We start from the raw sequence: 19,093 nt of genomic DNA, 5'->3' as shown, positions 1-19,093 counted from the left end.
AGAAAGTGAAACGGATCATTTCGGATGTAGATACTATTCTTAATCATAAGAAATTGTTGCCGGTACCAAAGCAATTAACCTTTTTCACTTGTTAACTGTCGGTTTACTGATGCAAACCATGTATTAAAAAGTAGTGTACAGGCACTTTTTCATTGAATCTTAGAGCATATTTATGCTCAATAGTTGATTTTTATTCTATGATATATTTATTGGCGTGACATCGGACAGTTGAATGATTTTAAAATGTGTTTGATTTTTTTTATCATAGCTGTTACAAGCAGTAAAGAAAAATTGTTATACTTTTAATTAACTAAACAATTACAGTAAATCTGCCTGGTTACCCATCCGAATGCCAGACGGGATATACACACTTTCTCCAAAGATCCACTTATTTCACCATCTTAGCATTCAATGTAAACAATCAATCAATATATAATTACCGTAGAGATCATCTGACAAAGGCTCTGCATAACATTTCTGCAAAACTGGTCAGCCCCAACAGATCTCATCTCTAGTGGGTAAGATTCAGAAATCCCTCAGCAGGAAAAAATAAAGCACAATCTGCCACCGAATCATTGGTTCTAGAATCACATTATTCTACAGTTTTCAGGTAAAGTGCTCTGCTGGCTGAACTGAGCCGAAACAGAGCTACACCTGGAGCAAATTAAGTTATGGATGTTTAAATGGCAAGGGTTCTCTGGGTCAAGGCACATGTCAAAATGAAGGGTGCTGTTCACCTGCCTGTGGGTGAACTTCCTGTGTTATGTTCTAGTTCATAATATGAAAGCGGGTGCTAAATGTATGAATGCCAGCCATGGTATGGGTGTGCATATTGCTTGTTTGAGATTTTCTAGTGTTGGAGGGATTCTGCACATATACAGAACTATGCACAGGAAACCAGGACCTTGGTGTATAGTGGTGTACCAACCTATCACCTTCGTGCCCCAAATCCCCAAAACCAACAAGCTATATTGTCTCATCGTTCTCCTACACAATCATGAAGCTACACATGATTAGACAACCCAGAACACAATACTCCTGACTCTCTCAGGAACCGCGGTAGCAAGACAACTCTTTCGCTTACTCACTCATACTTGTCCACAATAAGAGTAATCAGAGTTACGGTATAGTTTAAAATGTTTATTTAACTAACGTGCTCTGTGGTGGAGCACACGTGGCATTACCAAAATGCACAAACACAATACCGTTAGCATTATTACAATTCCATAGAATACAAAAGGGGATGTCATTTTATAAAGACAGTGGAAAAAGATTATAGGAACTAACCACCCTCCCCGTGATAGGAAATAGTTTATTATAAAAAGAAGTCCTTTGGGCTTTGTCAGCAAACCCCATACCCCAAGTCCTAGTTGAAAGGTATACATCCTAGGATCAGCACAGCTCTTCTCTCTGGAAAGGTCTCTTTCCAAGTGCGTATACAACATGCAGCTCTGCAATATTAAAGCACGCGTCTTTTAGTAGTGCAGCTGTGTGTCGTGTTATGTCTCGGTGCGAGGGACTGACCCGAACAGAATAACAAGGGGCATTGTTTATTGACCTTGTACATCATGTGTAGACTAAACCCCAGAGAACAACAGAGAACACGAAAAGCGGACAGTTCTCATGTGAAAGGCACAAACAAAGTCTTGCAAAATAAAGGCATGTAGTAACGTGCACAAAAGCAGCCTCAGGGCAGCGAAGCTCATGCTAACTTAGCAATGTTGACAATGAACCTACCAACCAAAAGCGCTTTCGCATTAGGGGAAAAAATCAAAGAAATGCTTTTATTGCATAAGAGCCAAAAAGATGTTGTTGTTGCATTAAACAAAGTCAATCCATCAGGGTGTATGAGCAAAAGAATGCAACACCTTCCAAAAGGACATCATTGTCGTTAGTAGAAAAAAGGGATGCCATCCAATTCAGTAAGCTGAATAAACAAGTGTGCTCCTCACAGTCGGGCGCCTCCATGAGCATTGACGGATAACTTGCGTGACATTCGATGTAACTTTGATGCAGGAAATTTTGTGCAGCCTCACGGATATCCCATTGAGCCAAGACTACAAGTGCAGCCGCATGCACCATATGATCAATCCCAGAACAGTCCTGCTCATGGGCCATCAAGGGACCCATCAGCTGGTCGAAATCCGGGTCTGAACATGACATATTGAAGAGGCACAAATCCAACGCCCATGTGAATGGACACAGTAAACAAGAGAACACCGGTTGCACGCAAGTGAAGTAGGCAAATCGAAAAGTTAATCCATAACTGACGCTTAGCGTAGCTAGTGGTAAGGTACCAAAGTATCCATGTATATGGTCATGGAACAGTTGCAGCCAGCCCGGTCTGTGCAGTACTACAAGAGGAGCAGCCATTGTGCAGCAGGCACAGTAGAAGTAGGATTCCACCAGCTAATGCCAGTAATAACGGGAGTCCACCAAAGACGCTGGAAAGAAATAATCAATGAAGGCTGGTATTACTCCAAATATTGCCTGAAAAAAAGTCACAAGGCCAGAACCAACAGCTTTAAAAAAAATGTGCAAGGCAGTGTGTGTCAGACGCATTGAATATTCGGTGTATAAGCTCCCCAAAATGTTGTGGGAAGTTAGTATTGAGAAGGGACTGAATCTCGCTCGATGTTCTAGCCACCTGCAAGTCGAAGGTCTTGCGTGCTGAAGTGAGGGGGCCTTCTTGTTGGAATAAAAGCTCTTTAAGACTGCTCAATTTGTTGAAATCTGTTTTCAAAGTTGGAATGGAAGGCCAAATTGAGTTATCTAGCTTCCCACGCGGGGGAGGAAAAAGCACATTTTTACAGCAAGTTACGCGTTGTGAAACCATTACTATATACGGGATTCCAGCCAGTAAACCACAGCGGTCCTCATTCTTCAAAATAAAATAACTACCGTTAGTAAGCAGGGTAAAGGCAGGAGTTATTGCGGGGACTGGATTACCTTTTAAAACACAAGCAAGGTTAGGAGCTGACACGTTATAAGCCCCGTGCAACTTTATGTGTTGACAAACAAAGGAATGACCCACTGTAGAATCACAGTCCTCCCCTGTCAGGTATACTTCCGTACCCTCCTGTAGACATCTGTAAGTGAAGGGCAAAGACTACAAGTCATGCAGAAACGCGCTACCTAGGGGTCCAAAGTGGCCAAGCGGGTAATGTTTCATATAAGAGGTGAATTAAAACAACGAGAATGGTAGAGATATAACCACATGAATTAACCAAGCAGCAAAGTCAGTTACTGCAACAGAGAAAGGCAAAGGGTCCAAATTTTCAATGTTTAAAAGAGTGTACTTTGCATCTTTCAAGGACATGAACTGTTGTTTTTCAGTCAATTTGAATGGTAAAAACAAAGAAGAAGCATTTAGATAATCCCACAGGACTTTACCCATTTGAGAGTCTGTAAAGTCCATGCGAATTGCAACACTGAACGCAATTGATTTTGACCATGGTATAACACATATACATCCTCTTGTACAATATCAATAACAGAAGAAACAATGTTTTCTAAGGTATAAATACGCGAAGACAGTGTGCTATTACTATTGTCAACTACAGCAAGGACCTTCTCCAAATTGACGCAAACTGAACGCTGCTTCCATTTGAGAAAGCTTCCATATTTCTTTGTAAGCTGCGTTAATGAATCTCTTTGTTCTAGGAACCCTGGGTCCCAGCACAAAATCTGCCAAATTTATGTCACAGGACAAAAGCTATAAGTGTTGTTTAACGGAGGATAGCGTAGAGTGTTGCAACCACTGTTGACATAATTTCCCAACCGAATAGGTGGTAACCGAAGGTGAGTTCAAAAAAACGTGGATCGGTTCTATCCCGTGTATAACCAGGTGTTGTATTATAAAAATGCAGTTGACAAGCATTCAAATTCGTTTGCCATACTAGCTACCCAGAAGGATCTACATCCGAGACATTAAAAGTGTTATTTTGAAATAAGGCTTGTAATACATCAATGGTAAAATTTGTGTATGCGTGCCAATTGTTATATTCAGCTAAAGAGGGAATGGCAGGGGTGTTCAACCTTTTTGCAGTTGCCAAACCAAAACAAGTTGTTTGGTACACCGTATCATTCAAAAATAATATTTGTGTTGGCATGCACGATGTAAGACTTCAGTGCCCCGCACCTGCCAGTTCTTAGAACCCCAAATAGATTTCAAATCCATGGTGGCCTTCCAGTGATCATAACCCTGTATAGCCAGATCATTTCGGAAGGAATTGGAATAGATCAATTTTGTATGGGCCATCATAACCTTGGGCCTAGAAGAAGTGTGTAATTTAAAATAATAGGACTCCGGTGTAGACCTATCATAATCTGTGAAGAACGTAAATTTATTTCTAAGGGTTTTCGAGCTCCCTTTCACTGGTGTAGGGCAATGTTCCCATTGTGTATAATTAAAAACAGGTCATAATGTATTTGTCATATGCAAGAAATGATGCCCATAATGTTTATAACAGAACAAATGGCATATTTGGCAGAATTTTAATACAAATCCTCAGCATTAAAAACAGAATAATACTTTGAATCAGACAAACATGATTGTATTATATACACATTCCAATAATCACCACATCTCCAATGGAGACTTGAAGTAAGTATGGCAAGTTGTGCACTTCAGTCGGGCCGTGAATTTCAAAAGCTACTTTATCCCAAACAATGCCATCTGCGACTGGCAAAGCTGAAATATTAACAAGAGTCTGATCACGTTTCATTATGTGGGAAGTGGAATAGGGAGCCAGAATACCATCAACCAAGTTCACAGCAGAGCGTTCTGGCAAGTAATAACCATCTATGAGTAAGAAAAATACTGTCACAAAACCAATTGACATGAAGAGAAAAATGAGGATGATTACCAACCAGATGTAGGTCCATGGAGGGACTAAGTAAGTCTTTTCAAACCAGGAGACAAAAATACATAATTTGGTAGGGCCAATTGATGAAGTGGAGGACGATTCATCAGGAAAGCTGGCATGGTGTAAAGGACTCTCACTGTCAGTTCATTCAGAGACTCCCTCGTAGGAAAAGCATATTCAACTTCCCCGTTGCAAGAGGACGTAGGCAGGACAGGCAAATGGTCCACAATAGGATCCATCTCAATGACAGTGTTGTGTGGATCAGTCAAAGGTGCGGCAACTAGGCCTGGGTGGTAAATTAGCTTTCGCTCGCGGAATATGCAGAATTTGGGTAATTTAGCGTTCAGCGGAGAACGCGGCATTGCCAAAAATTCCGCGACCCGCGGCTTTGAGGAATTTTTTGCCTGCTCGCGCTTTCAAAATGCTTGTTGGCAAGATATTTCTCCCCGAGCTCACAAACAGTGTTCGCGAACAGGAAAAAAGCATCACGAACGGGCGGAAAAAGCAATTTCGCGTGTTCGCGGAACTTTTGTGTGCTCACAGATATTTTTTACCGTTTCACGGAGCTTTGCGTAGCGCGACTACGCAAATTCCGCCTACCCCTAGCGGCAACCCTAGGATTCCTAGAAATTGTGGGGCATGAAACAGCAGGCGTGACACTATTCAGAATCGGCATGACATTGTAACTTGACATTGCCCACTGAGATGTATCTGTTTTCTTTGCGACCAGAGAGCGGTGGTAAGATGACTGTACGGGTACCCTTCAAGCCAAGGACCAGAACCTGTGCGGGATAAAAGGGACCAAATTCTTTTTTTGAATCCAGCTTTGTCACACAGGAAATAATATATGCAGTGTGGGGGTTCGCAAAATCCAATGCAACCATAACACAGTGGTATTTATGAGCATACAACTGCATCATGCATCGTGGAGTAGCCAACGCTAAGCTAAAAATGGGCCAGAATTGGTGTGTATCAGCAAACCAGGCATAGAAAATGACACAGTGGCTGTAGTATTAAATTCTCAACAGCACATAAAATTTTGGCAAGCACAACTATGCTATGAAGGTCATCATACTGCAACTAGGAGTAGCTAGGAGATCACCACCACCACCATGTAGGCACAGTAGGAGGAAGGAACGTATTTTCCACCAACGCATATTCCTCATTGAGCTCAGGCAGGAGGAGGTCACACAGGTTGAAGAGGGAGTTCATCATGGACTTGCTGTAGAAGATAGGTCCAAGTCTCCGGACAGCAACTACAAGGACCCATTCAGCATATGTCAAATTGATGACTGTGCTACACATACTGGCCTCTGGATCATTCCAAACTACAGAGGTAAGATTGGCAGGCATATCACAGGAAGCATTATCTGCCTTTCTCCCATCTGTGTTGGATACCTTAATGAAACTGTCCCCACAGTGCCTACTCTTCCCCAAAACGAATCAACAGCAATTGGATAACAAACAAGGGTTGTACAATAATGCATGTATCCCCCATTGTTTGGTGCTATAGATTGCGCACATGTGCAATTTGTGCTCCCTGTAGAGACTGCACACTGATACTGGAAAAATTATTATTCAATAATTATCCAGGCGATAGTGGACTATCAGGGACTCTTCATCAACATTCTGGCTACATTTCCTGGAAGTTCCCATAATGCCTACATTTTCTACCACAGACTTACAAATGAGTGTTTCCAGAATGGCCATTATGGGAATGGTCTACTCATTGGTAAGGAACTCAGAATTACAAATAGTTTGCCTATTTTGAAATGAATGACTGAATACCCATCTGTGTCTTTGTGTTTGGATCGTGTGTGATGTGCACCTAGTGGTATTATGTCACTCAAACATGTAGTCAATGATGTCCCAATGTGTCATTACTTCACAGATTCAGAAATGTAAGGAAATAAAAATACACAGTGCTAGGTGTTAGGACCTGTCATACTGTGTGAGCCGGCAGAATCCAAAGTAATGGAAAGCATTGGCAGCAAATGACAAACTATAAGTTCCACAATTGTTTGAAAGCTAACATTAAAGGACCAGCATCAAAAATGCGTGGGATGTGTGTGTGTGCAATAGTGTATCAAGGTGCGAATATATGTAATTCTCTTGATTCCAAAATGTTCTAGGCAAAATATTCACATCCAAGGTATCTGTGTCACCCATAGCAGTATATCTGTTGGCTGATGCTTTTCTTAGGACGACAAATCTGAGCGGACCATGAAATGTCAATGACTGTCATGCACTGAAAGTGTAGGATCAAATAATGTAACAAATATGTACTCTTGGTACATAAGTCACACTAAAAGAGCAAATTGCACATTAACCCACATGTTGCTGTGTTGTACACCTTACATGCTGTACAATACATAAAAAGGATCAATAATTTAGCACCAAGAATGTGTAAAGTAATGTTTAACAATGACAAAAACGTATCAGTATCAATACAAGTAAAATGTGTTTCATAATGCCTGCACATAAATAATACATATTTAGTTATGTCGAAGGCACCAAGAATACAACCATTGACTTGTGATGTTGCTTATTTTTAGGTGACCAGGGTTATGGTTTGCAGCCATGGCTGCTGACCCCATTAACTAATCCGCAGACAGATGGGCAGAAAAGTACAACGCACCTCTTTGCAAAACCTGCAATGTGGTGAAGCGCACGTTTGGGGTCCTCAAATCCTGCTTTGTGTGTCTCGAAAAGTCAGGGGGTAGAATGCTCCATTCACTTGCCATGGTGTGCAAAATAACATAAGTTTGGGCAATTTTGCATAACATATGCATAATGACCAATGTCCTATGGGACTATGAGGGGAAAATCCCACATAAGCATGAAGAGGCAGAGGACTCCGAGGGAGCAATAGTGTACACAATGGCAGGTCGACGGAGACAGGACCAAATTGTTGATATTTTTTTTAACCAGTAAAATGGAAATGAGGCAAATGATGACAGAAACTATGTGAACTTCTCATCCAATAAATGTCTTTTGAACTCATCCATTCTCTGGTGTATATGTGAATGTCAATGTACCTATAGAATCCCTCACATCTTGCCAACTAGATGTAAACTTCAACATGAAAAATGTGTTTTACTTGGCTGTTGATAGAGGCATATCTCCAACTCAGAACAAATCATCACAGCAAGTCAACTGTCTTGCTGTGTTTTGATCCATCAAAGTGTATTAAATGTGGCCGCATATCATGGATCACATATTTCCCAATAGGTCAATCCCTTAGGCAAACTTCAAATGATGTGTGTTTCACATACAGACTATCATGCAGAGTGACAGCACATTGCTGGTACATATATTGCAGCAGATACCATCACAGATCAAGGAAGACACCTAACCTGGCCAAACGCCTAGTCTTAGGTGTAGATGGGAAAATGTCATTTGTAAAATATAAATTCTTGCAGATTTGGGAATTCCCAAAACAGCACACATGTGACATATTTCCAGTTTTGATTGGTGTAATACTACATTTACCCATACTTGCTACATATACTTTTACCATGCTTTGCACAGCAATGCAAGGATGCTTAAAGGCATGTAACAAAAAATAATAAACTTGTGAAGTAGCACTGTATGGCATTGATCTTAAAACCAGGACAGGAGAGATGTTTGCCAACCAGCACATCACGTTAGGAAGACAGAGATGGGTAATGTGTGAAGCATGTATGTCAGAATGCAAGCACAAATGATTGTGTACAGACACAATTTTAGTAAAAATTCTGCAATGGTGGGGCTGGGTAGGAAATTTCCCTTGCATGGTAAGAGTTGTGTACCCCTGGCCTGAGTGCCCAACTGTATTGTTGTGTGGATGATTAATGCAGCAATTTTCCCTTTGGAGGGCATGGAATATGTGTGTGTGCCATGACATAGGCCTGTGTCATGGATCGCAGTCTGGTTGGACAAGGACGGCCACCTTAAGACCTACCCTCATAGTTGTTGTAAACTACTGTCTTTGCCGGAACTAAAACAGAACAAATGTGGTGGTGGCAGAATACTGTGTAGTGACCAGTAGTAGTGAACATGACCATTCAACCCTGGGTCCCTGCAGTGAGGCATATAGGCTCACTCACCTCTTCTAAAGTTCTGCTACTGTGTGTTTCACTCACCCCTGCCCAACATCAGGTTGATCTGAAAGTATGTGTGTGAGAAAATTATGTGCAAAATGCATGGGCCTGTGCAAAACATACACAACATATTGGGCCTCATTAGGATGTCGGGCGGAAAGCAATCTGACAGCTTGTTGGAGGCTTTCTGCCCACCAACAGAGGTTTCCGTCTCACCGTTATATTACCATGCTGGTAGTCAAAGGGAAAACTACGAGGGAATACCGCTCCGGTTTCGCCCATCGGGCAGTGGTCAGAAATGTAATCCACACATGGCAGCAGACTCAGCCTCGGCTCTGCCGTCAGGATTACAAATTCGCTTTCCACCTGCCCTTTCATGGCGATCCACCTGCCAGGGAAAGGCAGAAGGAAAGTTACTTTGCACACTAAACATCCCTGCATCATGCAGTGCCTGCCACACGGTGCAGGGATGTTTAACTCTGTGTTTTACCTCCATCTAGGTCAAAACTGCAAGGTGAATAACTGCATTCCATGTTCATAAAATGTATACATTTGAGTTAAGGGTGTTGAAATGTGGCAATACACTGGTATGTCAGAGTGCATTTTTTAGAATGTAAACTGTCTGTAGTTGCACTATTTACAATGTATTTTTAAATCAATGTTTTGAAGGTGCACATGTGCCTTTCACCTAGGGAGAAGTGGATCCTGAAGTGCCAAGTGCGTTTAACCCCTAGGATGCTCATGACGAGCTGGACTCGTAATGGCACACAGTGGTCGTATGCTCATGACGAGTCCAGCTCGTCATGAAACATCGCGTCGGAAATTCCTCTGGTGTGGGCACCAGTGGGATTCCCTTTAAGCTAAAATAGTCTCGGGAGCTGGGGAAGAGCTTCCCAAGCTCCCGAGGCCCCCACCCTGGTTTCCCTGAAATGAGAATCTCCCCTTTCCAATGGTACCCCTCCCTAGTGGATCCCTGCTTGGGGATCACCCCAGCAGGGCGATCCCCAAGCAGGGATCCACCCACTAGGCACCAGGGAGGGGGGAGCGGCACCTTGGGCAAGGGCCTTTGCTCCCCCATTATTTTTTGGCACCATTAGTCTTTCTGCCCCCCCTGGGGGGTAGATGGGGGCAGTAGCCCCCAATTTGAAACCCCAGGGGGGTAAAAAAAAACACTACATACCAGGGATTTGGTAATAAGGTATTTATTAGGGGTGGGGGCTGCCCAAAACGGGCATGCACATGCCCCCACCCCAGGCACAAAATTAGTCTTTCTGCCCCCCGGGGGTCAAATGGGGCAGTAGCCCCCAATCTGCCCCACTGAGGGGGCAGAAAGCCCACTAAATGCCAGGGATTTTGTTTTTGCACCATTTTTGGGGGGGGAATGGGGGCTGCCTGAAACAGGCACACCAATGCCCCCACCCTCATCACCATTACAGCCTTAATGCCCCCCGGGGGAGATGGTAGAAAGCCCACTAGACACCAGGGATGTTCTTATTGGGTATTAATTAGGGGTGGGGGCTACCCAAAACGAGCATGCCGATGCCCCCACCCCTTGCCACAAAATTAGTCTTTCTGCCCCCCCTTTGGGGCAGATGGGGCAGTAGCCCCCAATCTGCCCCCCGGGGGGGGCAGAAATCCCACTAAACGCCAGGGATTTGTTTTTGCACCATTTTGTTTTAGGGTGGGGGCTGCCTGAAATGGGCATGCCAATGCCCCCACCCCCCACCATCCTTATAGCCTTTCTGCCCCCCCCTGGGGAGCAGATGGGGCAGTAGCCCCAAATCTGTCCCCCCGGGGGGGGCAGAAAACCCATTTGACTCCAGGGATTTTTTTCCGCGCAATTATTTTTAGAGTGGGGCTGCCCAAAACGGGCACGCCAATGCCCCCCTCACCACCATTACTGCCTTTCTGCCCCCCGAGGGGCAGATGGGGCAGTAGCCCCCAAGCTGCCCCCGGGGGGGTAAAAACCCACTAGACACCAAGGTTAGTTTGGGGCAAATTAGAATTAGGGTGGGGGCTTCCCAAACTGGGCATGCCCCCACTCCCTCCCCCGCAATAATTACTGCCTTCATGCCCCCCTGGGGGGCAGATGGGGCAGTAGCCCCCAATCTGCCCCCCGGGGGAGCAAAAACCCCACTAGATGCCAGGGATTTTTTTGGGCAAATTTATATTAGGGTGGGGGCATTGGCATGCCGTTTTTAGCAAGCCCCACCCTAATTAAAATTTGCCACAAAGAATCCCTGGCATGTAGTAGGCTTGCTGCTCCTCCTGGGGGGCAGATGGGGGCATTAGCCCCCATCTGCACCCCCCGGGGGGGCAAAAAGCCCATTAGTGGACAGGGATTTTTTTAGGCGAATTAGGGTGGGGGCTGCCCAAAACAGGCATGCCCATGCCCCCACCACCTCCCCTGCAAAAATGACAGCCTTCCTGCCCCCCCTGGGGGCAGAAGGGGCATTAGACCCCAATATGCCACCCCGGGGCCAAAAAGCCCAGTAGCCGCCAGGGAGTTTTTTGGGCACATTTTAATTAGGGTGGGGGCATTGGCATGCCCACTTTGGGCAGCCCCCACCCTAATTAAAATTTGCCCCAAAAACTCCCTGGCGTCTAGTGGACATTTAGCCCCCCTGGGGGGCAGATGGAGGCATTAGCCCCCAATCTGCCCCTCCGGGGGGCATAAAGCCCTCTAGAGGCCAGGGTTTTGTTTTCAGCAAATTTGAATTAGAGTGGGGCAGCCCAAAATGGGCATGCCCATACCCCCACCCCTGCCCCCACAACAATTACAGCCTTCCTGCCCTCACTGGGGGGCAGATGGGGAAGTAGCTCCCAATCTGCCCCCAGGGGTGCAAAAATTCCACTAGACGCCAGAGTTTTTTTGGGGCAAATTTTAATTAGGGTGGGGGCATTGGCATGCCCATTTTTGCCAACCCCCACCCTAAATAAAATTTGCCTCAAAAAATCCCTGACATCTAGTAGGCTTTCTGCTCCCCCTGGGGGGACAGATGGGGCATTAACCCCCAATCTGCACCCCCGGGGGGAAAAATGCCCATTAGTTAGGGATTTTTTTAGGCAAATTTGTATTAGGGTGGGGGCTGCCCAAAACAGGCATGCCCATGCCCCCACCCCATTCCTCACAAAAATGACAGCCTTCTGGCACCTCCTGGGGGTCAGATGGGGGCATTAGCCCCCAATATACCCTCCCGGGGGCAAAAAGCCCAGTAGACGCCAGGGATTTTTTTGGCAAATTTTAACTAGGGTGGGGGCATTGGCATGCCCATTTTGGGCAGTCCCCACCCTAATTTAAATTTGCCCAAAAAACTCCCTGGCGTCTAGTGGACTTTTAGCCCCCCCGGGGATCAGATGGAGGCATTAGCCATAATCAGCCCTGCCGGGGGGGGGGGCAAAAAACCCTCGAGATGCCAAGGTTTTTTTGGGGCAAACTTGAATTAGAGTGGGGCATCCCAAGATGGGCAGGCCCATGCCCCCACCCCCTCCCCCACATAAATTACAGTCTTCCTTCCCCCAGGGGGCAGATGGGGCAGTAGCCCCCAATCTGCACCGCCAGGGGGTGCAAAAATCCCACTAGTCGCCAGGGACTTTTTTGGGGCAAATTTGAATTAGGGTGGGGGCTGCCCAAAACAGGCATGCCCATGCCCCCACCCCCTCCCCCGCAAAAATTGCAGCCTTCCTGCCCCCTGGAGAGCAGATGGGGCTGTAGCCACCAATCTGCCCTCCCGGAGGGGGCAAAAACCCCACTAGATGCCAGGGATTTTTTGGGGAAAATTTTTATTAGGGTGGGGGCTTTGGCATGCCCGTTTTTGGCAACACCCACCTTAATTAACATTTCCTAAAAAAAATCCCTGGCATCTAGTAGGTTTTCTGCCCCCACTGGGGGGCAGATGGGGGCATTAGCCCCCAATATGCACCCCCGGGGTGGCGAAAAGCCCAGTAGTCGCCATGTTTTTTTAGGGCAAATTTGAATTAGAGTGGGGCGGCCCAAAACAGGCATGTCCATGCCCCCACCCCCTCCCCCGCAAAAATTGCAGCCTTCCTGCCCCCCTGGAGAGCAGATGGGGCAGTAGCCACCAATCTGGCCCCCGGGGGGGTAAAAAGCCCACTAGACACCAGGGATTTTTTGGGGCAAATTTATATTAGGGTGTGGGCATTGGCATGCCCATTTTATGCAACCCCCACCCTAATTAAAATTTGCTCTAAGAAATCCCTGGTGTCTAGTAGGCTTTCTGACCCATGGGGGCATCAGCCCCCAATCTGCCCTGCCGGGGGGGGCAAAAAGCCTTCTAGTTGCCAGGGTTTTTTGGGGGGCAAATTTGAATTAGGGTGGGGCCTGCCCAAAACAGGCATGCCCATGCCCCCACCCCCTCCCCTGCAAAAATTATAGCATTCCTGCCCCCCCTGGCGGGCAGATGGGGGCATTAGCCACCAATCTGCCCCCCGGAGGGGCAGAAAGCCCAGTAGACGCCATAGATTTTTTGGGCAAATTTTAATTAGGGTGGGGGCATTGGCATGCCTGTTTTGGGAAGCCCCCACCCTAATTAAAATTTTCCCCCAAAACTCCCTGGCGTCTAGTGGACTTTTAGCCCCCCCCGGGGATCAGATGGAGGCATTAGCCGCAATCAGCCCTGCCGGGCGGGGGCAAAAAGCCCTCGAGATGCCAGGGTTTATTTGGGGCAAATTTGAATTAGAGTGGGCATCCCCAAACGGGCATGCCCATGCCCCCACCCCCTCCCCCACAAAAATTACAGTCTTCCTTCCCCCAGGGGGCAGATGGGGCAGTAGCCCCCAATCTGCACCATCAGGGGGTGCAAAAATCCCACTAGTCGCCAGGGATTTTTTTGGGGCAAATTTGAATTAGGGTGGGGGCTGCCCAAAACAGGCATGCCCATACCCCCACCCCCTCCCCTGCAAAAATTGCAGCCTTCCTGCCCCCCCGGGGAGCAAAAACCCCACTGGATGCCAGGGATTTTTTGGGGACATTTTTTATTAGGGTGGGGGCTTTGGCATGCCCTTTTTTGGCAACACCCACCCTAATTAAAATTTCCTAAAAAACATCCCTGGCATCTAGTAGGTTTTCTGCCCCCACTGGGGGGCAGATGGGGGCATTAGCCCCCAATCTGCACCCCCGGAGTGGCGAAAAGCCCACTAGTCGCCATGTTTTTTTAGGGCAAATTTGAATTAGAGTGGGGTGGCCCAAAACAGGCATGCCCATGCCCCCACCCCATCACCCGCAAAAATTGCAGCCTTCCTCCCCCCTGGAGAGCAGATGGGGCAGTAGCCACCAATCTGCCCCCCGGGGGGGCACAATGCCTACTAGACACCAGGGATTTTTTGGGGCAAATGTATATTAGGGTGGGGGCATTGGCATGCCCATTTTATGCAACCCCCACCCTAATTAAAATTTGCTCTAAGAAATCCCTGGTGTCTAGTAGGCTTTCTGACCCATGGGGTCATCAGCCCCCAATCTGCCCTGCCGGGGGGGCAAAAAGCCTTCTAGTCACCAGGATTTTTTGGGGGGCAAATTTGAATTAGGGTGGGGCCTGCCCAAAATAAGGCATGCCCATGCCCCCACCCCCTCCCCTGCAAAAATTATAGCATTCCTGCCCCCCCTGGGGGGCAGATGGGGTCATTAGCCACCAATCTGCCCCCCGGGGGCGCAGAAAGCCCAGTAGACGCCAGAGATTTTATGGGCAAATTTTAATTAGGGTGGGGGCATTGGCATACCTGTTTTGGGAAGCCCCCACCATAATTAAAATTTGCCCACAAAACTTCCTGGCATCTATTGGACTTTAAGCCCCCCCTGGAGGGCATATGGGGGCATTAGCCCCCAATGGGCCACACCTGGGGGGGCAAAAAGACCACTAGATGCCAGGTTTTATTTGGGGGCAAATTTGAATTAGAGTGGGGCTGCCCAAAACGTGCATGCCCATGCCCCAACCCCCTAAACATATAGCCACAGTGTTTCTGCCCTGCTTGGGGGCATATCAGGGCAACCCCACCCCCGATATCCTCCCAGGGCAGCAGAAAGCAGACTGGGCACAGATTTGTTTTTAGCAATATGCCTACCTTTTCAATTTTGGGCCGTAGCGCAGCCAGCACATAGGGCAACCTAGCAAACCTGTAAATTTTTAAAAATTAGACAACCAGGGGAATCCAGGATGGGGTGACTTGACTGGCTCTCAACAGGTTCTGTTACCCAGAATCCCTTGCAAACCTAAATATTTGTCCAAAAAAACATTTTCCTCACATTTCTGTTGTGGAAAGTTCTGGAATCTGTGTGGATCCACAAAATTCCAACCCACCCCACATTCCCCAAAGCCTTCCGATAAAAACAGTGCATGTGACATCTTTCCAGTTTTGATTGGTGTAATACTACATTTACCCATACTTGCTACATATACATTTACCATGCTTTGCACAACAATGCAAGGATGCTTAAAGGAATGTAACAAAAAATATTAAACTTGTGAAGTAGCACTGTATGGCATTAATCTTAAAAGCAGGACAAGGGAGATGTTTGCCAACCAGCACATCACGTTAGGAAGACAGAGATGGGTAATGTGTGAAGCATGTATGTCAGAATGCAAGCACAAATGATTGTGTACAGACACAATTTTAGTAAAAATTCGGCAATGGTGGGGCTGGGTAGGAAATTTCCCTTGCATGGTAAGAGTTGTGTACCCTTGGCCTGAGTACCCAACTGTATTGTTGTGTAGATGATTAATGCAGCAATTTTCCTTTGAAGGGCATGGAATATGTGAGTGTGCCATGACATAAGCCTGTGTCATGGATTGCAGTCTGGTTGGGCCTCATTAGGATGTCGGGCAGAAGGCAATCCGAAAACTTGTTGGAGGCTTTCTGCCCACCAACAGAGGTTTCCGTCTCACCGTTATATTACCATGCTGGTAGTCAAAGGGAAAACTACGAGGTAATACCGCTCCGGTTCCGCCTATCGGGCAGTGGTCAGAAATTAAATCCACAAATGGCAGCAGACTCAGCCTCGGCTCTGCCGTCAGGATTACAAATTCGCTTTCCACCTGCCCTTTCATGGCGATCCACCTACAATGAAAAGGCAGAACGAAAGTGACTTTGCACACTAAACATCCCTGCATCATGCGGTGCCTGCCACACGGTGCAGGGATGTTTAACTCTGTGTTTTACCTCCATCTAGGTCGAAACTGCAAGGTGAATAACTGCATTCCATGTTCATACAATGTATACAGTTGAGTTAAGGGTGTTGAAATGTGGCAATACACTGGTATGTCAGAGTACATTTCTTAGAATGTAAACTGTCTGTAGTTACACTATTTACAATGTATTTTTAAATCAATGTTTTGAAGGTGCACATGTGCCTTTCACCCAGGGAGAAGTGGATGCTGAAGCGACAAGTGCGTTTAACCCCTAGGATGCTCATGACGAGCTGGACTCGTCATGGCACATCGCGTCGGAAATCCCTCTGGTGCGGGCACCGGAGGAATTCCCTTTAAGCTAAAATAGCCTCGGGAGCTGGGGAAGAGCTTACCCAGCTCCCGAGGCCCCCACCCTGGTTTCCCTGAAATGACGGTTGGCGCGCACGTCGCGCTGACGTCATTTCAGTGAAACCGCAACTGAAATGAGCCAAGAGGCTCATTTCAGTTTCTATGTGCTCAGTTCTGTTTGGGTATCGCCCCAGGAGGGTGATACCCAAGCAGGGATCCACCCACTAGGCACCAGGGAGGGGGGAGCGGCCCCTTGGGCAAGGGCCTTTGCTCCCCCCATGATTTTTTGGCACCATTAGTCTTTCTGCCCCCCCTGGGGGTAGATGGGGGAGGTAGCCCCCAATCTGCCCACCCGGGGGGGGTGGAAAGCCCACTAGACACCAGGGATTTGGTAATAAGTTATTCATTAGGGGTGGGGGCTGCCCAAAACGGGCATGCCGATGCCCCCACCCCCCAGGCACAAAATTAGTTGGACAGGCCACATGAAGGGCTTGCTCCCCCCCCGCACGACAGGGCCCAAACCCCGGACTCCCAGGTGTTACCCCCAAGGGCAACCCGCACCCCGTCTCCCAACGGAACTCCTGCCCCCGGACATCCATGTAACATGGGACCGAACCACTACCGGCTCCCCCGGCCGGATCAGCCGCCATCTTGGACACTGTGCCACGAGGCCGCGTGGCCTCAGCCCGACCCTAACCCTGGGCCTGGCCGGCCCCGACATCCCGGCACCACCATCCGCCCAGGAGGTGAACGGACCACTTGGCAGGTCAATGGGAGAAAGAAGCGTCGAGGGCTCTCCCCTGCCAGGTGCCGATCACCCTCCAGCTCCCCCAGGCGCTGGCTCCACCCCCTGCTGGGTGTCTGGACTCCCTCATCCCGGACCCCCCGACCTCCAAGTGCGAGGGTCCGGACATCAAAGGGCGCCAGACCTATAACTAGGGCAGCTCCAGAGCAGGAAGGCAGTTGTATCCTGGAGTCGAGAGACACCGAGAGAACTCAGCCTTGACGGACTACTGGCGCTGCCGTAGCCCTGCCTTGTGAACTATCGTCCTGCCTGCTGCCGCGGCCTTCTGCAACATCCATCCTCGTCGGGACCTGCTGGCGCTGCCGCGGACCGTTGTAACGACCACCTTCATCGGGACCTGCTGGCGCTGCCGCGGACCGTGTAACGACCATCTTCACCGGGACCTGCTGGCGCTGCCGCGGACCGTGTAACGACCATCTTCACCGGGACCTGCTGGCGCTGCCGCGGCCCGTCCAAGCTAGAACACCGAGCTCGAGGATTGTGAGCTATCCACCATACCATCTCAGCTACCAGACTGGTAACCAGACTGTCCCGCTACCCCCTTTCCCCAAACCAAGAGACTCGAATCGAGGGGACCCCTGAGTCCAGACCTCCTTGTACCATTTCATCGTACCTTAAGAAATCACCTATAAAGAACGCTAAATCTTATCCTTGTGTGGTGTATGTCTGTGGGGGGGAAGTTATTCATCTGTACGATCGCTGGAGACGGCTCTCCCCTGAGACCTCTCCCCTTGTCCTCGGCCGACCCTCCCGGTCCGTCTAACATTGGTGGCAGCGGTGGGATCCGAATCAACGCGTAATCGTACAGAGAGTAGCTCACCCCACGACAAAACCACGATGTCAACCAAAGAGAGCGGTTCCACCGAGAAATTCCAAATGGATAAATTGGAAGAGTATAGCCATCGCGAACTTAAACAATTCTGCATGGAACTAGGCATTGCTACCACCGGCCTGAGTACCAAAGACGATTTGAAGCACGCCCTTGAGTCGTGGGCGGAAACCGGGGTCGCCGGATCCCCCGCCCAAAACGGTGTAGCACCAGAGGGGAACGCCACAGCTCCCGAGGAGCGAGGAACGGGCCTCTCGCAGGAAGAGATCCAAGAAAGAGAAAAAACCAGATTACATGAGTTGGAAATGGCACGACTCAAGATGGACGGTGAACTAAAGTTAGCCGAGCAAAAACTAAATCTAGAACATCTGCGGCTCCGAGAAGAACGGGAAGAAAAACAGAGGCAGAGAGAGCTCGAAGAAAAAAGACTAACATTCGAACACGAGCGCAAACTGGCGGAAATAGAACTTCGGAAACCGAATAAAGAACCGGGGGTGCCTGAGCGACCGCACACCCCGGGAGCAACCGAGAAGAAAGTCCACATCCCCAAGGATGTTGTCCGAGAGTATGTCCGAGAGGACGACATACAACAGTGGTTCAAAGCCTACGAGATCGCCATGACCTCCCACCGGATCGATCGGAGTGACTGGGGAGCCGGCCTATGGGGGAGGTTCGTCAACGAAGGCCGCGATGCCCTACTGCAGCTCCCAGATCATCAGATGTCATCCTATGACCACATGAAGGCTGCCCTCCTCACCCGATATGGGCTCACACCCGAAATATACCGCCAGAGGTTCCGAGACTGCACCCGGATCCCGGGTACAACTTGGGTGGAATACGTCAACTATTTCAGCCGAGCCTTCGAGGGTTGGATCAAGGGAAGCCACGTAGCGACCTACGAGCAACTCTTTAATCTTATGGTGTGGGAGCACCTGTCTAACAACTGATTCGTCGAGCTCAGGCAGCACCTCCTCGACAGTAAATTGACTGACCCACGGCAACTCGCCGCCGAAGCTGAC

The sequence above is a fragment of the Triturus cristatus genome, chromosome 8, assembly GCF_964204655.1.
Source record: "Triturus cristatus chromosome 8, aTriCri1.1, whole genome shotgun sequence".
Taxonomy (NCBI): Eukaryota; Metazoa; Chordata; class Amphibia; order Caudata; family Salamandridae; genus Triturus; species Triturus cristatus.
The sequence above is the reverse complement of the archived record's forward strand: the minus strand, read 5'-3'. Positions refer to the sequence as shown.